The following is a 7,400-nucleotide window of genomic DNA, read 5'->3' as shown; positions in this document are numbered from 1 at the left end:
AAAAATAAGTATTTGGTCTTTGTCCTGGGGTTCCTGGCACACAGCTCCTAGAACCCTTAGAGTGATGAGTGTCTTTTGTATACTAATAAGATGACTGGTGGCCCCATAAATAGCTTCAGGATGTGGAGGGGGGGGGAGGGGGGAGACCAGGAAGACCAGACCTCGATTAGAAGCTTGGAACTTTCAGCTTCACCACTCCCAAGCAGGAGAGAGGCTAAACATTGAGGTCCATCACCAATGACCAATGATTTAATTAATTATACCTACATAATAAAACTTCCATAAACACCTCCAAATGATGGATGAGGATAGCTTCCAGGGTGGTGAACACATTGAGGTGCTGGGAGGATGGCACACTCTAACTCCACAGGGACAGAAGCTCCTGGCTCAGGACCCTTTCAGACCTCGTCTACCTATCTCTTCATCTGGCTGTTCAACTGTATCCTTTATAATAAACCAGAAAACATAAGTGACTTCCTGACAAGGATGGGAGAGGCTCTCAGACCTGACAACACGCATACAGTTAAAGCATTGCCACCTACTTCCTGGCATCTAACCATCATTTTGTTTTGTTTTTAAAGAAAGAAAAAAGAAAAAGCAGTAGAGGTACTCTAATTATTGTGTCTGACATCTGAAGTGAGGGGGTCTTGTGGGACTGAGCCCTGACTCCTGAGGAGTCTGACGCTAACTCCAGGTTGTTAGTGTCAGTATGGAATGGAATTGGAGGCCACCCAGTTTGTGTCTGGAGAATCAGAGGATTGGTTGGTGTGAGAAAAAAACACATAATTTTGGTGTTAGACATGTTAGAAGTAAAAACAGCTCACCCTGGTTAAATGCATTTTCAAATCTTACTGTTGTCTGTGTTAAAAAAAAAAATTAGTTATTTAGCAAAATCTCACAGGTTCTCTGTGTGTGTGTGTGTGTGTGTGTGTGAGAGAGAGAGATCATGAGAAGCTCAGAACAATGGCTTTGTAGATATAGAGGTGGGTCTGATATTTTGTCCTCAAATATTCCAAATCTAAGTTAATGCTGCTCTGTCATATTCCTTCCTTCAAGTAAATTTCAAGCTAACTCACAGCTCTTGGAAACGATCATCAACCCTTCCCACTCAGTTACCTCTCTCCTTTGTTCTGCCAGATGCTCCATTTCTAGCACAAGGGATGCTTTTAAGCCTTGAAGACATGATGAAATTTGCCGTGTGATTTTAGGTAACCACTTAGGTGCAAGGTTATTACAGAAGGTGGATCTGAGGAAGGGGGCTAGTGCACAAAAGCACAGGCTCTCGAGACAGCCCAGCCTGGGTCCAAATCCAGTTTCCAACACTTATTGAGCTGTATAACCTTGAAAAAGTTAATTATCATCTCCAAGCCTGCATCTCTTCATCAAGGGCAATAGTAATGGTTTTTAATTAAGGCGTGTTTATAAAGTGCTTAATGTAAAACCTGGCACAAAATCAGTATTCACAAATGGCAACATTAAGCTTAACTGTCCTGTTGTTCTGTGAATGTTTTTCCACTGGGTTTTAGCTAGATTTTAAACTCCTTTTTCTTAGCATATATTTTCTTTCTCATGAAGGGCACCTGATACAATGTCTGAGTCCCAGTCCTGACTAGAAGGTTGGTCAAATGTCATCCCACTCCAACTGTGGGACAACTTTATGTCAAAGGAACGTAGACTAGGCCAAGCTGGTATTTGACGCCCACTTCTTTCTTTCAGTGCCCCTGAGAACTTGTTCATTCTAGGCTTCCCCTTCTTAACTCACACCTTATTCAATGCCACCCACACCACCCTGGCTTGCCCTGTTAGAATGAGTCTTTCATTAAAACTTACTCTGGCACATCATATACCTTCCAGCTCTATCTGCTTACTAACTTATTCAATACATTCAACAAGCTCTTATTGAGTGCTTACAAGTTAGACAAACGAAATGAAAATGGTACAGTCTTTACACTCCAGTAATTCATCCTGTTTGTGTTATGATACAATCAGTGGTCATCAGCCCCAGAAGTAAAACCACCTGTGAAGTTTTAAAAGCCACAAATGCTTATGTCCCACCTAATATAGTAGATCTGGGTAGAGTTCAAATATATAAAATTTCTAAACCTTTCTCACAAATTTCACTGATTAGCAATGGTAAAGAAGAACCAAATGATGTGTTTATTTTATTTATTTTATTGTTATTTTTTAATCCTCACCAGAGGACATTTTTTCCATTGCTTTTTCAGAGAGAGTGGGAGGGAGGGAGGGAGGGAGGGAGGGGGAGAGAGAGAGAGAGAGAGAGAGAGGGAGAGAGAGAGAGAGAGAGAGAAAGAAGGAAGGAAGGAAGGAAGGAAGGAAGGAAGGAAGGAAGGAAGGAAGGAAGGAAGGAAGGAAGGAAAGAAAGAAAGAAAGAAAGAAAGAAAGAAAGAAAGAAAGAAAGAAAGAAAGAAAGAAAGAAAGAAAGAAAGAAAGAAAGAAAGAAAGAAAGTGAAAGAGACACATCAATTGGTTGCCTCCCAACTGGGACAGGGAATCGAGCCTGCAACCGAGGCATGTACCCTGGGCAGGAATCAAACCTGGGACACTTCAGTCCACGGGCGGAAGCTCTAACCACTGAGCAACCGGCTAGGGCCCAAATGATATGTTTTGAGTATAAAAGTGATAGGAATCTGGAAGTGTTGGGTAATATAGGGAAGGAAAAACTTTTCCTTCTTCCATGCTAGGTTATTTGGCTTTTCTAATAATTAAAGTGATAGAAGACAGGTTAACAGGAGAAAAACAAATTTAATTTTGTATGTAAGGGAGCCCCATAAAAATATGAGACACAAAGAAGTATCCAGAGCAGCAAGTAGACATCTATATCTTTTAGACAAAAACAAGCAAGCAAACAAACAAAAACCCCCACAAATTTGCAGAAGAATTGGCAAGACAAAGGGCTTTGGGCTAGGCATAGTAAAATGGTGAAGGCGTGACAAGACTTGTTCATGTAGCCTTCTCAACCCTGAGTTGCCTGTCTCTGGTGGGAAGGATGCCTTCTAACCTTCTGGCTCAGGGAAGGTACCTATCACATGCAAGGTGTACCTCCTGCTTTTAGGGGGACAAAAGAGGATCAGAGTGTCTTCTTGCACTAGCTGTTTTTCAAGTATCTTTAATTCAAAATAATCAATATGCATAAGTAACATTTTGGGGTGACATGTTCTGAACCCCTACAATGGAATACATACAGGAGGTTTAATTGTACGCTTAAGAATGAGTAGTTTTTCAGGGGGAGAAGAGCATTCCAGGGAAAGGAAAAGCATAAATTCTAAACTTTAGATCTTTGAATTTATAGTATAATTATTTTAATACGCTAGTGGAAATGGTTAGGAGACTCATTTATGAATAACATTTGTGCATATTTACTGTAAATTTCTGGGGGAAATGCCCTTACTTTTGTCCATCAATGGACAAATATAGAGAATAGTAACATATGGTATAGTAACCATTTTGTTTTTATGGTTAGTTTGGCCTATAAATTACAAATCCTCTCAGGAGAGGGATGCGTGACTTAGTTTGTAATCCCACAACTTGTACACAGTAGGTTTCTCAATTTATGGGTGTCAGATGAATGAATGATCTTAATAATGTGATTTTTAAGCCAAGTGAGATAGGAGGTATTTGGGGGGAGGCTAGCCTATCAATTCCACTTGTAAAGCACGAAAATGATCACCTGTTCTTTGTTTATGTGTTGTGGCCCTGTTGTGAAATATCCCAAACTTATCCATTTATTTGACAAGAATTTATTGAGTTTCTATTATTTACCAGGCCCTCTACTTATATATTTATTTTCAAAGAGACATGTATTAATTTCTTGGTTTTTAAATATGTATATTTATAAGTTAACATTAGGGAAAGGAAGTTTGCACTTAAATACCAACCATATGTTTAGTGTAAAATATATCTACATATCTGATCTATATAATATCATGTAACTTTTAGTCCTTACATTAATCTTGAAAATAATATCCCCCTTCCCACCATTGTTTTTACAGATAAGGAAACTGACACTCAAAGGTGCAAGGTCCAAGATCATGTGGCTAATGGGTTGCAGCACCAGAATTTGGACAGAACTTTGTGTTCCTTCAAAGCCCAGGCCCTTTTCCTCACATTACACTACCTCTTGAGTTTTCCCAAAGAGCCCTTTATATGGCTAAACAGGTTATTAGTAAAATATTTAATGAATCCATGAGCAATGCCAGGTCTGAATGACTGAAAAGTGACTACTCGAGTGAAGGCCTGAAGAGGGGGGGGCAGTGCAGGTGGAGGGGATCAATGGAGGGGAAACGGAGGGACATCTGTAATGCTTTCAACAATAAAGATAAATTAAAACATTTTTAAAAAGTGGCCACTTAAACAAACAGTCCATGTGGCACACATCAAAATGTTCACTTTAAAATAACAGATCGCCCAGCCAGGCGTGGCTCAGTGGTTGAGCATCGATCTAGGATCCAGGAGAACTCGGTTCGATTCCTGGTCAGGGCACATGCCTGGGTCTGTGGGCTCCATTCCCAGTCTGGGGCTTGCAGGAGGCAACCAGTCAATGACTGTCTCATCATTGATGTTTCTATCTCTCTCTTCCTCCCCCTTCCTCTCTCTGAAATCAATAAAGATATATTTAATAAAATAAAACAAAATAAAATAAAGTAAAATAAAATAAATAAAATAACAGATCATCCTGAAGACAACTGAAGTAACAATCAACTTCTCACCACTAATTTGGTGTTCTTGGAAATACAGTTTATGATTGAGTCTCTAAGCACAAAATGAAGTAAAACTTTGTCAGTTTTTATTAATGTAGATAATCAAGCCTGATAACTCAGGATGGCCTTTTTTTTCCTTTTGGACTCATTTTGCTTGATTGGTTGTTTTTAGGCTATTCCTTCATTCCATTACTTCTAAATAGCAAGACCTAGAGTGTTAGCAAATAATCGTTAATTTGGCCAGTGTGAACAACCAACTTGGATAAGAACACTGAATTGACTACCAGAAAGTAAATCAGGGTTAAACTCAAAATTACATTCTAAGATTGTTAGGTCATGCTAAAACTAGGCCAAAAGTCTTGAGAAATTTATCAAGGTAATTCCAAAATATCATGGGTAGGTATGAAAGTAGGGGAGGAAGATGGGATGGAACTAGTTAGTGCGCCCATCTCAGGAATGAAAGGATTGTACGATACACACCCTATTCTGTGCAGGTTACGCAAATCTCCCAAGGGCAGCTCCACACTGTAGCACTGGCCAGGCGCAGGTTTCCAGCTGGTTTATATGCCAGGAGGGCAATTCGCAGACAAATTCAAAACGCTGGCGTGCCTGTAGAGTGCTTTCTCTGGACTCCTCTTCCTTGGAGCCTGCTCTTTAAAACTTTCTCTTGGCTCCATTTGCTATCCAGGAGCATGCTGGAAACAAGTGCAAGGTTTTCATGCAAGGTTTCCGTGTGCATGAAATCTTGACTCCCTCCTTGGGAAGTTAGTGGCAGGACATGTTAGAAGCAGTGGTAGGTCTGGAGCAGAGACTCTGCTCTTTACCTCTAGAGAATGATCTAGATAAAAGGATTCTATTCAGGATTGGAAAGGCATCAGATATTCTAGCTCAGTCCCAGGACAGTAGTTGAACATTAACAAACAGGGATTCTCTTTAGTCAGACATTAAGTCGTGCAACTCGAATGTTCTCTAACTCAGGCTGTTGGGAAGGCCACGCAAGTTCTTTGAAAAAGTTCTTTAAGAAACCGAGGAAATGGACCTAATAAAAATTTAATTATAGTGAGGCTATGGAAGTCCAAGAGCAGGATTAGCTTATTTGGGAGACTAGTAATTACAACTCTGCCTGCCCAGTACTCCCCACTACTTCGAGGCAAGCAGCCTCAGCAAGCAGGGCAGTGTGTTTGAAGACAGGAGGCCTGCCCAGCCGGGCGTGGCTCAGCGGTTGAGCGTCGACCTAGGATCCAGGCGATAGGGGTTCTATTCCCAGTCAGGGCACATGCCCGGGTTGCAGACTCAATCAATGACTCTCTCATCACTGATGTTTCTCTCTCTCCCTCTCCCTCTCCTTTCCTCTCTCTGAAATCAATAAAGATATATTAAAAAAAGAAGAAAAAAAAGACAGGAGGCCTGAACTCAGCTGGTCAGTGTCCAACCCCACAGCCTGAGAGTGTCACTGGGAATCACAGCAGGAAAAGAGAACAGAGTCTATGAAGCAGTGAAATTAATAGACGGGCATTCCAGCTTCCAGGAATTTCATGGAGACCTGGGATAGCAGAGGCCATCCTAGGACTCTGCTTGGGAGGGAAGCACTTGGGGGAGCCAGGATTCCCGGTTTTGGTCTGGGTACCATTTTGCTTCCTTACAGTGACTTTGCATTGATTTGTTCTCATCTGTTGGTACTGGGCTGTTGTTATTTTTGTTTTTAATCAAATCTGATTTCTGCTGGTGTCTATGTTTTACCTATATTTGCTCTTATGTGATGACGTTGAAAATTAATACTTTAACAGATATTTATTTGGTAAGGCAGTTATAGCAAAATAGTTAATAGTTTGGGTTCTGGAGCTAGAAGGGTTCAAATCCTGATTCTACCACTGACTAATCTATATGTCCTTGAGCAAGTGCCTTAAACTTGATTTCCCTAAGCCTTGATTTTCTCATCAGCAAAATGGAAATAATAAAACATATGTCACAAAATTATTATGAGGATTAAATGAGAAGAATGTATGTAAAGTGCTCAGATCAGTGTCTATGTATAGTAAATCTCAATAAATGCTATTTAATTATCATCATCATCATTATTATTGCTGTAAAGTTCACAAAGTATTATCACATGTATTTTCTCATTGGAATTATTTAGTGTTGGCATACAATGCAAGTAAGGATGCAAAAGTGGATTAATTAGGGAAGAGAAGGGCTGGTAAAGTAGAGGTTCTTTCCTCCTTTCTCTGGCATCTAATATTTGATGAAGTTTATAAGCCGTCCCATAGAGCTGGGTCTCCTGTACTCTCCTCCTCTTAACCTTCCATGGGCTATCAGATCCCTGCTTTTAATGTCTTGGTTGGGAGGTCCGGCCATAGGGTCCATCATTGTTCCAGCACAACCCCACCTCCATTTCACTTAATCACCGAATCTTTCTCCATTTTACTCAGAAAATAGTTGAGCCCCTCTGAGGGGAGCAAAAGCGCAGCCTAAGGTGCTCACTCTCTGAGCAGGGCCTCTCTCTGAAGGAAATGCCCAGGCAGTGATGAGCACTGGTGAAAGCCTTGGTGTCACTGACAGTGTGACACCTTCCTCTTACTTGAGGCCTCTCCTGTATGTGGCTGGGGAAATCCAGCTCAGTCATCTCTGAATACCTTTGAATGAAGAGCCTGATCTTCCACTGTGGTTGCTTTCAGTGAGAAG

The 7,400-nt window shown here is 40.8% G+C and overlaps 1 non-coding gene across 1 annotated transcript; it reads left to right on the top strand.

Moving 5' to 3' along the window:
* The first annotated feature begins 443 nt into the window (after positions 1–443).
* LOC148091959 (U6atac minor spliceosomal RNA) lies at positions 444–568 on the top strand. Its single transcript, XR_015715352.1, has one exon. It is a non-coding gene; the product is annotated as a U6atac minor spliceosomal RNA (small nuclear RNA).
* The last annotated feature ends 6,832 nt before the right edge of the window (positions 569–7,400 follow it).

Source organism: Miniopterus natalensis, chromosome 11 (assembly GCF_054644295.1).
Source record: "Miniopterus natalensis isolate mMinNat1 chromosome 11, mMinNat1.hap1, whole genome shotgun sequence".
NCBI classification, from domain to species: Eukaryota; Metazoa; Chordata; class Mammalia; order Chiroptera; family Miniopteridae; genus Miniopterus; species Miniopterus natalensis.
This window is presented reverse-complemented; position numbering and strand designations above follow the sequence as displayed.